The following is a 20760-nucleotide window of genomic DNA, read 5'->3' on the forward strand; positions in this document are numbered from 1 at the left end:
GTCAATTTTTACTTTCCTTGCGATTGCTTTTGGTGTCGTTGTCATGAAATCTTTGCCTGTTCTTATGTCCAGGATGGTATTGCCTAGGTTGTCTTCCAGGGTTTTTATATTTTTGGGTTTTCCACTTAAGTCTTTAATCCATCCAGAGTTGATTTTTGTATATGGTGTAAGAAAGGGGTCCAGCCTCAATCTTCAGCACATGGCTAGCCAGTTATCCCAGCATCATTAATTGAAGAGGGAGTCTTATCCCCATTGCTTTTGTCAGAAAAGCTGTGTTTCTAAGGCTTTGCTCAACATACTTTTAACTTTTGACACATCTTTTCCCCAGTCAATAGGCTCCAGGAAATGGGACAGGATTCTTGGAAATAAAGAGCTGACCTGGCCAGACGTGGTGGCTCTTGCCTGTAATCCCAGCACTTTGGGAGGCTGAGGCAGGCGGATCACAAGGTCAGGACATTGAGACCATCCTGTGAACGGTGAAACCCTGTCTCTACTAAAAATACAAAAAATTAGCCAGGCGTGGTGGCGGACGCCTGTAGTCCCAGCTACTCGGGAGGCTGAGGCGGGAGAATGGTATGACCTGGGGAGGCGGAGCTTGCAGTGAGCGGAGATTGCGCCACTGCACTCCAGCCTGGGCCGCAGGCGAGACTCCATCTCAAAAAAAAAAAAAAAAAAAAAAAAGAGCTGACCCTGAGACAACACAGGTGAACACAGCCAACCTGCTGCATAAGAAGTAAACAAAATGTGTGTCTTTCATTCAATATTAAACAATGATAGACTGAGTATGTAAGCATGTTACCATCACAGGTATGGAAGTGCCTAACTATGACTTAAATTGTAGAGCCTCAGATTTTAGATCTGGAAGAGCCATGGGTTTTAATCCATGCTGGGAGAGGCTCAAGGTTACTCTAGAGAAACATGCAGTTTGGGGAGGCTGGAGACTGAGGGGTGGGCTCCCATTCCCCAGCTCCTTCAATGAGTCTGATCTGTTTTATATATCAGTTTTTGGAAAATGATTCAAACAAGTCAACCCAATTCCCTGTTATTTGGTCAAAGCCATCACCCTCAGGCTTCTTGCCACTGCAACTGTGGGCTCCCACTCTCCTCCTCTCCTGCTTAGGTTGGGGCGGCCAAAGACCTTCTCTTGCTGGGGAGAGAGGTTAGGGAGGGACCATTTTTTGATTATTTGAGGGTGTGGTTCAGTTGTAAACAGTGTAAGTTTTAGAATTTGTGTTATTGTGATGGCGATGACCAACTGCAAAATATTTCCCATTTGCCTTGCAATAACAAGAGCATGTATTTTACGCAATTGAAGTTTTTGGATCCTACTTATTTACTTTATTAAGAATAGTGACATTTGAGCAGAGAACAGTTCTAATTTTGCATCAGAGTCAAAAGTGAAAATGAAAGGAACTGACCCATGAAGGAATAGGTATGAGCTGTTTACTTCATTCCTGCCCATCCTGGTTGATGTTCAGCTCTGGCCCTGCATCCCACTTTCAAATGTGGTGGATGCCTCACCTAGGAAAGGCCCTCCCCACGCTGGCTCCCTCTGCTCACCCGACTGTAGTTACTTCTCTTAATCCTCCATGAACGCTGTTTTCTAAGTTGGGTGTGTTTCCTGTAATAAAAAGGTATTGTTGCACCACTTATTGAGGACTTTTTGGATGCCATGCTAAGCATTTCATAGTCACGAGCTCATTGTACAAACTACCCTTTATAACACTCCTATGAATTTATATTCCCATACGAATTGATCTGAGGAAGTGGCATGCTGGAGAGATTGAGTAATTAAATGACAGCATACAGTTAATTACTGAGAGGATTTGGGTTTGGATCTGGATCTGTAATTCAAACACTCATGTCTATAATCACAAGTGTTGCCATATCATTTGCATTAGGATTTAGAATCTCTGCTGGCAGGCCTGGGAAGGCACATTGTAACCAATAAGAGGTAAATGCCACATTTAGTTCTGCACACAGTGCAGAACCACTGCACTGCCTCTCAGAGAATGTCAGGCGCTCCTGTGTTTGTCTCAGTGTCTCCAGCTTGAATTGCTTCACCCCTGGCTCTCGGCAATGCTGCTCCTCTCTCCTGCATGGATCATCTGTTCCTAGAATTCCTTTCTCCCATTTCTTAGGTTGCCACTTTACTGTAGCTTCCTGATCTAAGGTAAAGCTTTGATGCTGTGCATGTCCCAAAATGCCTGTGCACTATTCTCACACTGGGTTGACGGTTTAGTTGGGTTTAAAATATATATATTTCTCTCAGAATGTGAAGGCCAAATTTCATTTTCTTATTATATCTAGAATTTCAGTGAAAAACTTCAGTGCTATTTTCGTTCTTGACTCTTTGCAGGTGATCTTTTTCTTTCACCTCTCTGGAAGTTTCAGATCTTTATCTCTGATGTTATCAAATTTCACAATAATGTGCTTAGTGTAGAAGAACTTTGAAATTCATTTTGAGGGGAACTCAATAGATCTTTTAAATCTGAAAATCATAAACTTTATTTCTGGAAAATGTTCTTGATTTTTAAGTTGAGATATAATTCACATACTACATTTTACTCATGTAAAGTGTTCAATTTAGCACTTTCTGGAAGTAGCACAGACTTCACCACTATTTAATTCTAACATATTTTCAGCACCCAAGAGAGAAACTACATTTTCCATTTTTTCCTCCTCCAGCCTCTGGCAATCATTCCTTTTTGAGGCTAATATTCCATTGTGTGGAAATACTTCATGTTATTTATTCGCTCATCAGTTGGTGGACGTTTGGGTTGTTTCTACTTTTTGGCTATTATGGATAATGCTGCTCTACAAGTTTTTGTGTGGACATATGTTTTTAATTCTCTTCAGTATGAATACTTGAATAGAATTGATGGATGAAAGAGTAATTCTATGTCTTACTTTTTGAGGAACTGCCAGATTGTTTTCCAAAGCAGCTGTACCATTTAAATCCCATTGATTTCTTTTCTGACATTTTTATTCTTTCCGTCTGCTTTTATTTTTTCCTTTTTGCGAAATTCTATTTTAAACTCTGAAGATGAATCAGGAAAATCAACGCAGCTTCTTCAACAAATTACAAGAAAATGATATACAGGAGATACAAGGGAAATGTATAAATTATATAGACTTAAAAACACATCAGCTAATCACAATGTATGAATTTTATTTGGGAATATAGACAGAACAGAATTGCCCATGTGTTTCTTGTTGTTCTGAAGGGTTATAGATATACAGGGGTTTGTTATATTCATGTTTATTTACATATATGTTTAAAATTCTCCATATAAGGGTTTTAAAAATTCCATTGGAAGCCTTATGTTTTAAAATGTACTCAGATTTTGTTTCAATCAGGGATGTTAAGACCTGCAGACATGGAAGTGACTGTCCCATTCATATTCACAGATCCCTAGAAATAGGAGGCACAGGGACGCCCCAGGCAGAGACAGGAGAGGGAAAGACATGGGCAGGATCCTCTGCTGTGGCCTCTGTGGGACAGCAAGGGCAGGCAGGGCAGGTAGGCTTAGGCTGTCCAGCATGAATAGCTTCATCAGGCTCTGGGGCATAGGGGCCATTTCTAGTTGCCTAGTACCTCACCCTGTGGTGATTAAGGAAGGGCGGTATTGTCTCCTACAGTATCAGAGCCAGATAAAGTAGGTGGTTAGGAGTATGGGTTCTGAATTGGTAGTTTAATTGGCTGGCCCTGGGAAAGACAATCTTTTCCCAGTAAACACCAGATGCTAGAGCGTCAAGAAAACAGAAAATAAGAAAATACAATTAATGCATTCTGTGTACACAGATGGAGTCTTCTTTTGCTTCCCCAAAGGAAGAGTCCACAGGAGCCTGGCACTCCTGGACCTGAGGAAACCCTGAAAATGTTGGTATCTGCAGATCCTCTCCAAAAAGAGGTCACCAATCTCCTAAGACTGCAAGCTGACCCCAGCATTCTGGGAGCCAAGAGGGAGAAAGAGTCTGAAGATCTCCCTGCTCAGTAAATTGGCTTGCACTAAATACTGTCTTTGCATAAGCAGCATTATCCAGTGTCCTGGAGGTTAGAAAAGTTCTGTTTCAATATCTGAAGAAAATAAATTGTTTCTTTTCCCGATGTCAGGGAGGAGCATTTGACTGCCAGTGTGGACTGAGGGGTCTTGGGATCACAGTCTTCCCAATGTGCTTTGAACCGACCCTCTGTGTCTGCCTCAGCATCTCCTCTGCTTACCTAGACACTTGGGAACCCTAACACAAGCCCTTCTAGGAGTCTGTGGTGTGGCTTAGCTGCCTCTGTAGGAATCTCTTGGGGTTAAACATTTTCCACTCTGCTAAGTCAGTGCCATCTGTTCTTTGGCTTCATCTTCAGAAGACCCTGAGCCCTTCCCCACCCTCCTTGCCCCACCCTCCACACCAAATGCGTGGTGCCCTTAAGGCCATAGAGTTGCTGCCATAGGATTTTTGTATTGAGTGCTCTCATTCCAAGCAACTGTGAGAGATTTCTATGGCAGGGCCTCCGGGTTCCTGTCAAATTAAATTGTAGTTGAGTGTTGGGTGCTATTTAAGAAGCATCCCCCTTTCTCCTTCCTAACAGAGCCCTGAATTATTCAGTCACGTGGTTTGAAACATGCGGTGGGTCCTGGTTGACTTAACCAGCACTGTCTCACCCTGTGTCACAGTTATTGGTTCCAAAGTGGGTGCATAACTGAGACTCATGCCAGGTGCCACACAGCACTCCCTTGGTCCCCCAATGGACTTGGGGATGGGCAAGGGTCTGAGTTGTTCCAATTAGAGTCAAATACAAGTTGTGCTAGGTTGTTAGGAACAAGAGTGTGCTTGTTCATGCTCCCTCTTTGGTGAAGAAAGCAACCTCAGAAATTGTTCCTGGAGATTTTGCCACACGCAGAATGATTCTGACTTCACTGAAGGCAGAGCAGAAAATTGGGAAGAGACTGAGTCCTGGTAGCATCCATGAGCTTCTGTGCTCAGATTCACCCTGAAGCCTGGCCTGCTTCTGAACTACCCACCTAAGTCAATAAATTCCCTTGTATTTAAAGTCAAATTGAGCTGGATTTTTAGTTACTTGAAGCTGCAGGTGTTCTGTGACGCTGGTACTGTGAGTTTGCATCTGAGAATATTTACAGTGTTTCTCTCATGGTTGAGTCAATCATTTCAAGGATGCTCTGAGGGTAAAAAGAACGATCAATTGTGAAGCAGTGAATTGTGCTGCCAGGCACAATTCATTGGAAAATAGAAAGCCTCATCTCCTGGGCAGTAGAAAGTTTCATTGTACATAAATTACATACCTTGTTTCTGTCTCAACCTCTTATTTTTTCATATGCAAAGGAGGTAAGGAAATCCAAATAAGTCCAGCAGCTAATATGCCTCTCAGACGTGATCCAAAATAGAACTGAATTATGTAAGCCTTGTTAAAATTCATCATCATCATTCATATTTCTGAATATTTAAATTAGAAATTCTGAAAAAGTAGTTTGTTTCAGAGGTAGTTTGTATGTATGTAGGTATTTTTTCAGGATCAAAAGTTTATTTTTTATTATCTAATTGAGTTTAATTTACATATAATAAAATTTAGTAATTTTAAGTGTACAAATCAATGCGTTTTGACAAATACACATATTGTCATGTACACAACACTACCATTAAAATACATTTCATTACCCCCAAAATTCCCTTGCAAGCTGCTGTAGTCAGTGACCCCTGCCCCACACCACAGCTCCCGGCAGTTGCCTTCTTTCACTCTAGTTTTGTCTGTCTTAGAATATGATACAGGCCACGTGCAATGACTCAAGTCTGTAATTCTAGCACTAGATTAAGAAGCGAGGATCACTTGAGCCCAGGAACTTGAGACCAGCCTGGGCAACATGGCAAAACCCCATCTCTAAAAAAAAAAAAAAAAATACACACACACACAAATTAGCCAGGTGTGGTGGCACACCCCTTTGGTCCCAACCCCTTTGGTCCCAGATACTCAGGAGGCTGAAGAATCACCTGAGCCTGGGAGGTCAAGGCTGTGGTGATCTGTGATCACATCACAGCACTCCAGCCTTGGTGATAGAGTGAGATGTTATCTCAAAAAAGAAGTATTTGATATAAATGGAATCATACAGAATATTATCTTATACCTAGTTTCTTTCATGTATTCTAATGCCTTTGAGATATGTCCATGTGGTTTCCAGTGTATGTCATTCTTATGTTGGGCAGTAACCATTGTAGGAATATATTACAGCTTATCTATTCTTCAGTGGTAGGCTATTTTAAAAATATTTGGCTATTAAGAAGAAAGTTGTTATGAATACTTATATTCAGGCCTTTGTGTCAACAGATTTTCACTTCTCTTGGTTGAAAACGTAGGAGGAATTATTATTTTTTTAAGTTATGGATTTTCAAATGATTGTCAGTTGTCAGTTACTTTAAAAAAATGTAAATTCTTAAATTTTAAAGTTTAGGATGTCTGACTACCCTGACAAAAACAAGCAATGGGGAAAGGATTTCCTATTTAATAAATGGTGTTGGGAAAACTGGCTAGCCATATGCAGAAAACTGAAACTAGACCCCTTCCTTACACCTTATACAAAAATTAACTCAAGATGGATTAAAGACTTAAACATAAGACCTAAAACCATAAAAACCCCGGAAGAAAACCTAGGCAATATCATTCAGGACATAGGCATGGCCAAAGACTTCATGACTAAAACGCCAAAAGCAACGACAACAAAAGCCAAAATTTAGAAATGGGATCTAATTAAACTGAGGAGCGTCTGTACAGCAAAAGAAACTCTCATCAGAGTGAACAGGCAACCTACAGAATGGGAGAAAATGTTTGCAATCTATCCATCGGACAAAGGGCTAATATCCAGAATCTACAAGGAACTTAAATTTACAAGGAGAAAAAAAATACATCAAGAAGTGGGTGAAGGATATGAACAGACACTTCTCAAAAGAAGACATTTATGTGGCCAACAAACATATGAACAAAAGCTCATCATTACTGGTCATTAGAGAAATGCAAATCAAAACCACAATGAGATACCTACTCATGCTAGTTAGAATGGCGATCATTAAAAAGTCAGGAAACAACAGATGCTGGAGAGCATGTGGAGAAATAGGAACGCTTTTACACTGTTGGTCAGAGTGTAAATTACTTCAACCATTGTGGAAGACAGTGTGGCAATTCCTCAAGGATCTAGAACCAGAAATACCATTTGCTCCAGCAATCCCATTACTGGGTATATACCCAAAGGATTATAAATCATTCTACTATAAAGACACATGCACACGTATGTTTACTGCAGCACTATTCACAATAGCAAAGACTGGGAACCAACCCAAATGCCCATCAATGATAGACTGAATAAAGAAAATGTGGCACATATACATCATGGAATACTATGCAGTCATAAAAAAGGATGAGTTCACGTCCTTTGCAGGGACATGATGAAGCTGGAAACCATCATTCTTGGCAAACTAACACAAGAACAGAAAAGCAAACACCGCATGTTCTCACTCATAAGTGGGAGTTGAACAATGAGAACACATGGACACAGGGAGGGGAATATCACACACGTGGGCCTGTTGCAGGGTCGGGGCCTAGGGGAAGGATGGCAGTAGGAGAAATACCTAACATAAATGACGGGTTGACAGGTGCAGCAAACCACCATGGCACGTGTATACCTGTGTAACAAACCTGCACGTTCTGCTCATGTATCCCAGAACTTAAAGTATAAAAAAAATAAAATAAAAGTCACAGGATGTTTGTGATAGTATCTATTACACTGAAGTTGACATCACACATGGCTGACTATTTGGAGACTCCAAGTGAAATTTCTTGCAGTTCTCAGTGCCAGGAAAATATATATTTCTGGATAAAAACTCAAAAATTTTAGAAAAACATCCAAGTTTCATAGTCTAGAGCTCTAACACTGGAATCTTCCAAATTTAAGGATTAATGATTTACCTAAATCTAAAAATAGTAGGTTGCAGATGTATTTAAACAGTGTGCCTAGGTAGTATGCTTATATATTAAGATAAAAATGGTCTTCTAAAGTTTATTAATTCTAATATAACCTTTATTTTTTCGTGTAGACATATCTTTCTGATTCCCAGGATAATTTAAACAATTAATTCTAAGCAACTATTAACTTAGTTCTAGATTGGGATATCTATTTATGTATTTGAAGCTTTAGATATGTATTTCAAATCAGAAATGTGTGCTGGTCATGGAAAGTTGTGACTTAGAGCCTCAGGTAAGTTTTTTTTCATGTGAACATACTGCTTCCAATTGTTGTTATGCCCAGAGCAGACAATAAATACCCTTGGAACTGAGTGATTAACTGCAAATATCACAATAAATCTTCTTAGCGGGCATGATAATTAAACATATTTAGTCCTTGCTGTGACCTAAGAAAGGAATTCTTTTCATTAAATGTTTAATGTCTCACCCTGTTCATACAGCCGGAGTTACTGATTCAGTTTGATGTGAATTCAGTCTTATAGAAGACCCATCATTATAACCTGCACTTATGCTTCCTATAGTATTGGAACTTCCAACTTGTATACAAAATAGATATGCTTCATATTCTTAAAAAACACAAGAAATCTCCCTTTATTCATAATAAACACAGAATTAGGTGTTCTATTAAACTGAACAATAGAACTCACTGGGAGTGACCGCATAAACTATATCACGAATTATCCCAGTGTCTGGAAAGGTCAGTGGGCCATTTCGCTCCACGCTGTGCCATGAGCCAACCACGAGGGTTGTCAGTGACTCACTGCGTGGGTCACCCAGGGCACGTGGTGCTGAGGCTGTCAAAGAGCAAGACGGGGCTGCATCTAAACTCAGGCCTCTGCTAAGTGTCCGAACTCAGGCAAGATGCTAAAGACTTTAGAGACGTTTCCTTTTCTATGATTGGGGTTATAACACTCACCCTGTCAGGTTCTCGTGTGAGTTGACAAGGCCGGCACGTGACACACCAGGGGCAGAGCTGGACAGGAACCTTCTTCCTCAGACATCAGGGTCCTCATGAGCATCAACAAAATAAAGAGATCAGGAGAGCAGGAGAGCAGGAGAGCAGGAGAGCGGGGAAGCAGGGGAGCAGGGGAGCAGGGCATCTCCAGCTGTGTCAGGACTGCAGCAGGGACTCAGCAACAATCAGTCTCTTTCTCTTGTTTCATCCAAATCATATATGTAAAAAATAGGTGGGGTTATCATGGATGTTTATATTGATTCCTGGGATCAGACAAATATACCTTTCCTTGTCATGCTGTTTTCTCTTCCCAGATAGTTTGAAGAGCTTCGTTTTGGACTTGATATTCCTGGAGTGCATTTCTTTTTCTAATTAGTTCAGTCTTGACCCTGAGCCATCACCCCTCCAGAGTGGCAGGACATTCCACTCCACCATTGTTGGGGTGCCACAATTTCACTACTAATCAAAGGCTCCTTGGTTGCTGAAAAATGAGAGACGTACCTCTAATAATCAGTCTAGATTGTCACTGCTCACTTCCTCATTTTCCAATTCCACAGGGGCCCCCCAAAGCCCGGAAGGTCTCATTTCGGACGTCTTATAGACCATGGGAACCAGGAAACACTGGGAACCCTAGGGCCAGCACCCACCTCATTTGCACCCTGTCTCTGTTTCCATCACCCTCTAGGTATTGCCACAGAGCAGTGTTGGGACCCACTGGAGATCTGACTGCTCCCAGTCTGGGAAACTGCCTTCTCTCCCTCCACTGATATCATATTTCTACTTTCCACCCCACAGAAATCCTTGAACGAATCACAAAAGGGATTGGTAGTTACCTGGTGTGAAGCACAGCTGAGCCAAAGGATGAAGCAATATTGCAATGGACTCTGTCATTGATATCACTAGTTTGCAAATCTGTTACCACTATGGTCAAATTTTTATATTCACTTTAAAATTATAACTCATTCTGCTCATTGTATTCAAGGCAACATCTACTCTAAAATATACTCCGGCATTAATTTATGCTTTTCTGTTTACAAATGAGAATTCATAAGTAAATTGAGGGAGCAATTACATATTTTTTAACTGAAGGCAAAACAGAAGACATATACACATACATCAGTGAAACAAAACAGAGAGCCCAGAAAAAGACTGAAATACAGCCAGCTGATCTCTGACAAAGGAGCAAAGGCAATTCAATGGAGAGAGGAGAGTCTTTTTAACAAATGGTGCTGGAACAAATGGACATCCATGTGCAAAAAAAAAAAAAAAAAAAAAAAAAAGAATCTATAAACAGACCTTACACCTTTTACAAAAGTTAATGCAAAGTAGATATTAGATCAATATATGAAATGCAAAATTTTCAAACTCCTAGAAGATAACATAAGGAAAAACTCTAGATAACTTTGGATTTGGAGATTCTTTTCGATACAACACCAAAAGCATTATCCACGAAGAAAAATATTGGGAAGTTGACTTTTAACATAAAAAAACTTTAGTTTTGTGAAAGATACTGTTAAGAGAATAAAAAGACAAATCAGAGACTGAGAAAATATTTGAAAAATATATCTAAGGATTCATATCTGAAATATGCAAAGAACCCTTAAAACTCAATAAGAAAACAAACAACTCAATTAAAAATGGGCAAAAGCTGAACAGATATGCAGATGGAAATTAAGCATATGAAAAGATGCTCTGTATAATGTGTTATTAGGAATTGCCAATTAAGACGACAGTAAGATACCACTACATACCTATTAGAATGGCCAAAATCCACAAGACCAAAAACACCAAATGCTGGTGAGGATGTGGAGCAAAAGAAACTCGCATTCATTGCTGTGGGCATTATGTGACATTTTGGAAAAGGGAAAATTACATAGATAGCAAAATGATCAGTGGTTGACAGGGGTTGGGGAGAGGAAAGGATGGATGGACAGAGAGCCCTGGCTGTTTAGGGCAGTGAGACCACTGTGTGCGATTTCACAATAGTGGACCCACGACAGTGTGCAGATGCCCACACTCATTGAATGCAGACCACAAAAAGGTATTAATTACATAAACCATAAACTTTCATAATGAAATAAATGTTTTTTAAAAGAAGATAGTGTTGTTCAGTTACTGTCTACTTTCTGAAATGGAGATGGTGGAGCGCTTCCATGGTTGTGAGGATAAAAATAGATTAGAGAATGTAATAACTAAAATAGGTGTGTAAACATTGTTAAACTATTTTATTCTCATTTTAAAAACATGCCTTAAATATATTTGTTATGCTTTACAGTTGAGCAAGTAGTGCAAACACATTAATATAATTCTCCTCTAGCTCCACTCAGAAGTCAGGACTGCAGGGCTTCAGTGCAGGACCGCACGGCTCCACTTGCACCTGCCAAATGCAACAACCTCTTTCAGTGTCATTAAAATATTTCAATAGGAGGATTGAGTTTAGATCCAACCTGTGTTTTCTCCCCTGGAAAAAAAGGTTTTTTTGAAACAAAGAAGGTCTTTACCGTCTTCATCTGAAATGCTGAGGCATCTGCAATGTCTGCTGTAAGTGACACCAGGCTCTCCTCTGAAATCTAGCAATGGGAAAATAGACTGTAGGTTCTGCTTTCAGAAAGGGGGGAATCAGAACTAAGTCAAAATGCCATGTCCTCATTCATAAACATCTTATTTTACAAATTCCACAGGTTTAGTTATTTTGGGATTAATATGGGCCTATTTTAAAGTGCATTTATTAATTTAGCACGAATTGTTCAAATGCATTCTGGATCCTGAGCTGACATCCAGCAATGCTGAGTGTGTGCCTGTGTGAGTCACCAGCACTGATGAGCCTCAGGTTATTGTATTTATAAAATGAAGGGGCTTAGGCTTGCTCTGATTTTTTAAAAACCATTTTTAACAGTAAAAACTGTTTTTCTTGCTACATAAAAATGTACAAGAAAAACTCAAACATTACCAATGATAAATTATAATTTTATTAATATAAATATTTTTGTGACCTCAATTTATATGACTTAGTTATTATAAAAGAAATAAGCAAGGCCAGGCGCGGTGGCTCAAGCCAGTAATCCCAGCACTTTGGGAGGCCGAGACGGGCGGATCATGAGGTCAGGAGCTCGAGACCATCCTGGCTAACACGGTGAAACCCCGTCTCTACTAAAAAAGTACAAAAAAACTAGCCGGACGAGGTGGCGGGCGCCTGTAGTCCCAGCTACTCGGGAGGCTGAGGTAGGAGAATGGGGTGAACCCGGGAGGTGGAGCTTGCCGTGAGCAGAGATGGGGCCACTGCACTTCAGCCTGGGCGACAGAGCAAGACTCCGTCTCAAAAAAAAAAAAAAAAAAAAAAAGAAATAAGCAATATGAGGTGTCCATTACCATCCTTTCCCATTTTATTTTGTTGCTATTGATTTATTTTATATGTTATTGATAAATCTTGATGTATACAGAAATGTAGTTTCAAAGAATAATAATTTTTAACAAATCTTGACTTGTAATTTCAAGAAGCTTTCAAAAAATTCTTGCAATTACTTTTTAAAGATTCTAGAACACTTTTCTATGTCTTAAAGCTAAATAACTACAAAGAGCTAACTCTTCTCACATCCCGTATTATAAACATGTAAGTCACAAAGGAAACAGACAATATCATAAAAGACATGCATGAACAAATGGGCCTTGGCTCACATTTACTTGGATCTGGCAATGCACCTGGGTTACTGTACTATTTTTGTGTGTAATTTTACATGAATGGACTGTTGTCAAAATAAAAATTGTCTACAATCTCTATTCAGTGATATATTTGCACAAATGGTAAACATATACATAGAGATAATGAGAGAAATTTATTTCAAGGCTTACAAGAAGACAGGTTAAGTTGAGACATTTAACTGTTTCATTAATGCTACCTTTGATGATGCACTTGTATGGGCATGGTATTTAAATGTATTATTAAAACTTTCAAATGCTCAATGTTACAGATGGAATTATTAGAGAAAGTACTAACTTATATCCTCTTTGTGTGTGCTTTGGAGGCACCAGGAAATCATAAAGCAGCCCTTTTCCCATCTATTTCCTGAAGGCCAAGCTGTGCTTTTGCAGATTAGGTCTTTCTGTAACACACACACACACACACACACACACACACACACACACTCACACAATATAGCCTTTAGGGGTTTAAAGGAGGAAAAGAGAATTTGCCTGGATAACTTTCACCTAGGTATTTTCTAGGGAGATCTAGAATCATCTAAGGGTTAAGTTAAGCTGGACTAGCCAATGGGAAAACAAAATGAGGATGCCAGGGAGATGTTCCCAGAACAGTAGCATTCCTAATGGGCTAGGCCCTAGTCACATGCAGTTCTCCAGATGTGGTTGGTGTGGCCAAGGTTCCGGCATGTGATGGCTGCCTTCCTGGCACTTCTTGTGCTGAGAGGAGCATCCCCTCCCCACTGCCAGGGCAGTGGTCCTCTCACCCCCTTCAGAGCCAGCAGTCAGCAGTCACAGGGAAAGTAGTGAGACAGGATGGTGAGGAGCATGAAGTGCCACCATCCCAGCCTCCAGTGTCTGGCACAGAATATGACGAGAAACTTCCATGAACTGGAATCTTCCACATCTCGATACATGGGAGTTTCTGCTAGATATAATTTGGCTTATAAAAAGAAAGAAATATTGTCTTCTTGCATGTAAATATTGTAGAAGAGTTAATGATTGTAACCTGGATGTTTTACATTCTGAGATGCTATTCAATCAATATCCATCACAAAACTATTGATAATTTTTTAGAAGAACAGAAGAGATCTCATCATATGAAACGCAGTGGATCAATTGTAAGATGCAGGCTAACTCCAGAGTAAGTAAAGCATGGGAAAAAATCTGTCTTAGAATGGAAAAATACAGTGGTGAAACTAATTTTAACTAGAATTTAAATGCAACATTTGAGGATATGAAGCCCGCAACTCATTTTGAAAACTACTGGCTCAGACAACCTCAGCGATAGGAAACCTCTGAAAGATCATTAATCTAATCATAATTTTCTGTGCCTTTGCCTGAGAGTCTATCTGAAAGTGGTGCAGTTTTTACAGAAGAGGAATAACGTGTCCCAAACTGGGAACCCTTCACAGGTCACCATTAGTGTGGTGCTTCACTGTGGAGTTTTGGTCAGCAGAGGGCTCCAGGGACTGCTGGGGAAGGCCAGGACATGGAAAAGGGCCTAGAGCCAGGGTTACCTGGGAGAGAATGGATCCATTTTGCCAAGCACCTGAGGACCATGCCATACAGGACCCTCTCAAAATCACTCGTACACTATGTGGGAACAAAGGATAAGAGAAATTAATGTGTACTTAGCATGTGAGAGCCGAAATTCACAGTCAGCCTCAGCAAAGAAATCCATACAGAAGGATGAAGTGCACATTGTGAGACAAAGAACACCCAATTATAAGATAGAAAATCTCAGTTCTGGAAAATTCCTGAACCTGTTTGCCCATTCATGAAAGAGGAATAGTGATACTACCTTCTCCACCTTTTTTCTAACAGAGCTGCACATTTCTTTCAGGCCCACAGCTAAGTGTTTAATAGGAATAATGTGGAAATATAAGGTCATTACTCCTGCACAAAAGGTTCAAGAAAACTGAGAAAGATCTAAAAATGCTGAAAGGAATGACTTTTCAAAGTACAACATCTTAATTTACATAGAGAGAAATAATTTTGTCTCAAAGATTTGGCCACATCGTAAATGCAGCACTGAAGAGTAGTTAAGCTATTTCTTCAAAGAAAATATATCAAAATTAAATCTGTACTTTTTGAGTGTGAATTATAATACACAAATCTGGTGCAATATATTTAAAACAAAGCAGAGATTAATTAATTAATTAATGGTTCCCCCATCACCCTTTTCAGAAAACTCAGTAACTTTGTGCCTTAAGATGTTCAAATTGTCCCCAAAAATTGAGATACTAGATATTTTTAAAACCCTCTCTGAAGCTTTGTTATTTTAGCTTCAGTTGGAAGAAGCAGCTTCCAACTTAAAGATGGTAGACCAAATACTGACCCAGTTGTTTCCTTTCCCTCCCAAGAAACCATGATGGTTATCCATCATGTAGAGAGAGCAGCAGAGACAAAAAAGTGATTTGATGGCCTCACAGCCTTGAGAAGGAGCATCATCTGTGGACCTTCCTGGGGGTGAGGGGCGAAGAAGTGAGGCAGGCGTCAGAAAACAGGAGGGTTGATTAAAATCTGTACATTAACAGTCAACTCTTATTATCCTCCCTCACTGATGCCTGCACCCCACCCCTCAGGTAACCAGTGAGTAGAACACCGACAACCAACAGCAAGCACCTGCCTTCCAGAGAGGAGAGAAGTTTTTCTCCAGAGAAAGGAAACCATCTAGACCAAAGACATCACTTACTAACATGTGGAAACCCTATCGACTCCCGGAAAAAAAACCCTCTAGACGAGCCTTTTACTAATGATAACAGACTCCTTTCTTCTTCTTCCTGTGTCACTATTAAATGTGAACAATGAAGAATCACCAGACATTTAAGGGAAACCAATCCCAATGGGAAAAAAGACCAACCCGGCAGGTGGAGTGATTGTTGAGAAACTAACATCGTAGCAAAATAAGAAATAAGAGTATTATATCATCATTCACTTAGCGGCACTGTCTGGGGTTTCACTACACAAATATATCACTTTGATATAGTTTTTTGTTTTCGTTTTTGTTTTTGTTTTTTGTCAGAGTCTCACTCTGTTGCCCAGACTGGAGTACAGTGATGCAATCTCAGCTCACTGCAACCTTCGTCTCCCGGGTTCAAGTGGTTCTCCTGCCAATTTTTGTATTTTAAGTAGAGACAGGATTTCACCATGTTGGCCAGGCTGGTCTCAAACTCCTGACCTCAGGGGATCTTCCCACCTTGGCCTCCCAAAGTGCTGGCACTATAGGCATGAGCCACCATGCCCGGCCTGATAGAGTTTTAACTATTAGAAGAAACCATAGGAAGCTACCATTCAAATAGATCAAACATCAGCAACATATTAAAATACCAGCAATTTCACACGTTCAAGTTTTTTTTTTAAAAAAAGAGAGAACAGAATTGATTCAATTTCTAGGCCAGCAACCAAGGAAAAAGCAAAGAATGAAAGATTTTATCATCGCATAATAATAGCAAGATCTTACGTTTCTATTGAGCTTTGAAGATTACAGTCCAGGCGCGGTGGTTCACATCTGTAATTCCAGCACTTGGGGAGGCCGAGTTGGGTGAATCACAAGGCCAGGAGTTCAATACCAGCCTGGTCAATATGGTGAAACCCCATCTCTACTAAAAATACAAAAATTAGCCAAGTGTGGTGGCAGGCACCTGTAGTCCCAGCTACTTGGGAGGTTGAGACGGGAAAATCGCTTGAACCCAGGAGGCGGAGGTTGCAGTGAGCCAAGGTCACTCATGCCACTGAACCCCAGCCTGGGTGACAGAGTGAGACTCAGTCTCAAACAAACAAACAACAACAAAGATTACAAAACACATCAATATACATTGTCTTCTTTGATCTTTAAACAATCCTATAATTGTAATTAATATATCAGAAAATTGTAACTCTTGAGAAATCCAGGATGACATAAATGAAGCCTAAACACAGCTTTAATTTGCCAAGTAATGGGTGGAGAAGGGATCGGAAGTCAGGCTGACTGACCCCACGTCCTCTCCTTCCATTACTTAAAAGAAGTCAGCCAGGATGAAAGCTTGGGAAGGACCTGAGATAAAGGCAGTGGGAAAAGAGCACTGTCAAGGATGAACTATAAACAGAAGTAAAAGAAGGAACACCTTAAATACTAAAATATATGTCCACAAAGCTGGGAGTTGTATGAAGCCGTGTAATTAGAGAACATCATGTTGACAGCAGACTCTTGACCTAGAGGAAAACGTTCACGACACTGACTCCAAGAAGGATAAACTTGAAGGATTCCAGATGTGAGGCAGTCAAACTCTCACTTGGAAGCACTGTACAAATGTTCATGTTAAGAACTGAAATGAATTTATACCCACATAAAACTACATGTAGGGATAGGCTTACTTTGTAAGATGTTTCTGGACCCTACATTAGCAGCTGTACACACTTACACAACACAAACACAGGCCAGCCTGTCACCTGGGCAGCTGGAGGGTTAGCCTGGACAGGGCGATGACAGTCTCCCCCGAACCCTTCCTTCTCGTCCGTGACTGAATCCTATTCACATGCTACAAGGACCATACGCTTGTGGAATCCAACTCAGCTCCCTTTAGAACCAAAGGATGCCTCTGTGACACATGCAGAAATGACTTCCTTTTCATTTTCGTTCAGTTTGTAGGAAGAGAACAGCTGCAAGAGAGAGAAAGAAAATGTACACAGTGGCTCGGTGGAGAGGGCACCTGAAGAGCAACTTTCGTATTTAGCCCCAACAGTTTACAAACATTCTTGCAGTAATTAAAGATATTCCCCAAAACCAGGAAACACAATTGAGTCAGTTTCTGTTAGTGAGCATCACACTGCGACCCTGGGTCCAGATGTCCTTGGAAAAGATCAGAGACATAACACAATTGAGTCAGCTTCTGTTAGTGAGCATCACGCTGCAACCCTGGGGTCAGATCTACCTGGAAAAGGTCAGAGACAAAACACATCACGGCCTCTGTTTATGCAGCTTACTGAAGTTTACACGGAATCCCCATGCCCTCCCTGCGTTTAAGCCTTCTATGCAAATGACAGAGACTCTCACTAGAGAAGGAGTAGTAGATTCTTGTCTAGTTCCGTGAGTCAACACCTGCATTGTCTCACTCTCCATGTTGACGGCTGCAGAGGACTTTCCATTCTCGGCCCCCACTGCCTCCAGAAACACCGTTTTTACATTGCCATAGCTAATGTTAACACCTCCTAGAATAAAGGGGGAGTCACGACTGAGGGTCAGTTCTGGTTCAGACTCTGGAGTGAGGGCATTATTCTTTTTGCATATAATGCAGTGACTCCACATTGCACCAGTGGCTTGGTCAAAAAAGACAAAATTTCTGGGGAATTAGTGTTGATTATTTTTAGATATCATAACCTTGGCTTTATGGACACCTTATATTAAACAGATCTCACTTGCCAAATGCCACAGGATGCAGGCCGACAGACAGGCTCCGAGGGATCTTGTGAGCTGGAACTGCCATATAAGCAAAATCACAAGAGAGAGAGAACACTGCCCACGTCCAACACAGCATAGCCACCCTGAAAGCCTCACCCTTTCTTTTAGAAATGTGTTTAGATTTTATACACTTTTGCTAGATTTTCTTATGTAAGCTTTATGTACTGAAAGGTCTTAAAGATTTTTAAATGTTGAGTAAAATGTTCACGAGTATAGTTTATATATATATATATATGTATATGAAACAAACATATATATGTATATGAAACATATATATATATAAACATATATATATATGTATATGAAACAAACCTGTCATATAATTTATTTTCTTTAAAAACAAGGCCCTGGCTGGGTGCGGTGGCTCACGCCTGTAATCCCAGCACTTTGGGAGGCTGGGGCGGGCAAATCACGAGGTCAGGAGTTCGAGACCAGCCTGGCCAACATGGTGAAACCCCGTCTCTACTAAAAATACAAAAAATTAGCTGGGCATAGTGGCAGGCACCTGTAATTTCAGCTACTTTGGAGGCTAAGGCAGGAGAATCACTTGAACTCGGGAGGTGGAGGTTGCAGTGAGCCAAGATCATGCCACAGCACTTCAGCCTGGGTGACAGAGTGAGACTCCATCTCAAAACAAAAAACAAAAAACAAGACCCTTATACAAATTACCCTTGGAACTTTTATTTAGAATTTAAGGTCACTTGGGGCTTAGTGTCATGTAAACAAAATTCTCCCAATTGCTAGGGTCCTCTTGGGGTGCTGCATTCCTGTAAGCCATGATCATGGCAGAAAAACAGACCCTTCTCCATCTAGGAACTCAAATGCCAAGGGTGATGCCAGATCAACTTTCATTACTGACTCATAAATTCCTAAATTCGGTGTATCACAGAAAAACAGACATACCCTTAACAGTTTAACCTGACAAAGTTCTGAAATACTTCCGTGGTAATAAAAGTTGTGAAAAGGCTATCTTACTAGAGATCTCTAACTCAGAGAAGAAAGTGAAGGCTGGGCACAGTGGCTCATGCCTGTAACCCAGCACTTTGGGAGGCGGAGGCAGGTGGATTACTCGAAGTCAGGAGTTTGAGAGAAGCCTGGGAAACATGGTGAAGCCCTGTTGCTACCAAAAATAAAAAAAAATAGCTGGGCATGGTGGTGTGTGTCTATAATCCCAGCTACTCGGGAGGCTGAGGCAGGAGAATGGCTTGAACCCTAACCTGAAACCAAACACAAACCCTAACCCGAACCCGAACCCTAACTCTAAACCTAACCCAAAACAGAACCCGAACGCTAACTCAAATCTTAACCCTAACACAGAACCAAACCCTAACCTAACCCAACCCTAACCCTAACCCCTAACCCTAACCACTAACCCTAGCCTTAGCCCTAACACTAACCCTAACCCAACCCTAACACTAACCCTACAGCTAACCCAACCCTAATCCACCCCAACCCTAAACCCTAACCTTGACCCCGACCTCGAACCCGACCCTGACGCCTAATCCTGACCGTAACCTCTAACCCTGACCCAAACCCTCATCCCTAACCCCAAACCCAACCCCAATTCCAACTCCTAACTCCTAACCCTAACCCCAACCCTAAGCCCTAACACTAGCCCTAACCCTAACCCTTAACCCTAGCCCTGACCCTGACCCCGACCCTAAACCCGAAACCCGAAACCTAACCCTAACCCCTAACCCTCACAACCCTAACCCTAACCCTAACCCTCTAATCCTCTACCCTCTAACCCTCTAACCCTCGTCCTCGTCCTAGCCCTAACCCTAGCCTTAAAACCCTAACCCTAAAATCCTAACCCTAACCCTTGGGTGGAGAGAACCTCTGGGCGCAGGATTCAGAGGGGATTTCGGTTTCCCGTTTTCCACACTGAACCATTCTAAGTAGTCTCTGACCTACGTTATTCAGGGCTAGAAACAGGAAGTATTTTATTCACTGTGGATGCGGCCCCGAGTTGTCCCAAAGCGAGGCGGTGCCGCCAACGTCTGTGCTGAGCACAACGCACCTCTGCCCTCGCGGTGCCATCCACGCCAGGGTCTGGGCTGAGTAGAACGCTGCTCCGCCTTCACGGTACCCCGAGGATGGTGCAGAGGAGAACACAGCTCCGCCTTCGCGATACTCTCAGTGTCTGGGCTGAGGAGAATGCAGCTCCGCCCTCACAAATGTACAGCGCTGGCGCTGGCGCAGAGTCGCACGCCCGCGCAGCAGGCGTAGAGTCGCACGCCAGGCGCGGCGCAGGCGGGCGCAGGCGCAGAGTCAGAGGCCGGCGCCGCACAGGCGCAGAGTAGTGGGCCAGGCCCCAGCGCAGGCCGGCGCAGGTGCAGAGTCGCAGGACGGCGTCGCGCAAGCGCAGAGTAGCATGCCCGCGCGGTGTGGGGGGGTAGGGGAAGGGTCGCGGCGCAGGCGCAGAGACGCACGCCGCGAGGGGAGCCGCGGACAGGGGCGAAACATCAGTAATCTGAAAAGCCGGGCTCCGGTGACCTCTGCTTGCAGCCGCGCACTACAGGACCCTCTTGCTCACGGTGCTGTGCCAGTGCGCCCCCTGCTGGTGACTAGAGCAACTGCAGGGCCCTCTTTCTTACAGTTGTGGCCAGCGCCCCCTGCTGGCGCCGGGGCACTGCAGGG

The 20760-nt window shown here is 41.9% G+C and overlaps 1 pseudogene; it reads right to left on the reverse strand.

Annotated features, from left to right (window-relative positions):
* LOC139361139 (large ribosomal subunit protein uL23 pseudogene) overlaps nucleotides 1-20358 on the reverse strand; it is a 39906-nt pseudogene extending 19548 nt beyond the window's left edge.
* Between the last annotated feature and the right edge of the window lie 402 nt (nucleotides 20359-20760).

The sequence above is a fragment of the Macaca nemestrina genome (assembly GCF_043159975.1).
Source record: "Macaca nemestrina isolate mMacNem1 chromosome 11 unlocalized genomic scaffold, mMacNem.hap1 SUPER_11_unloc_1, whole genome shotgun sequence".
Lineage (NCBI taxonomy): Eukaryota > Metazoa > Chordata > Mammalia > Primates > Cercopithecidae > Macaca > Macaca nemestrina.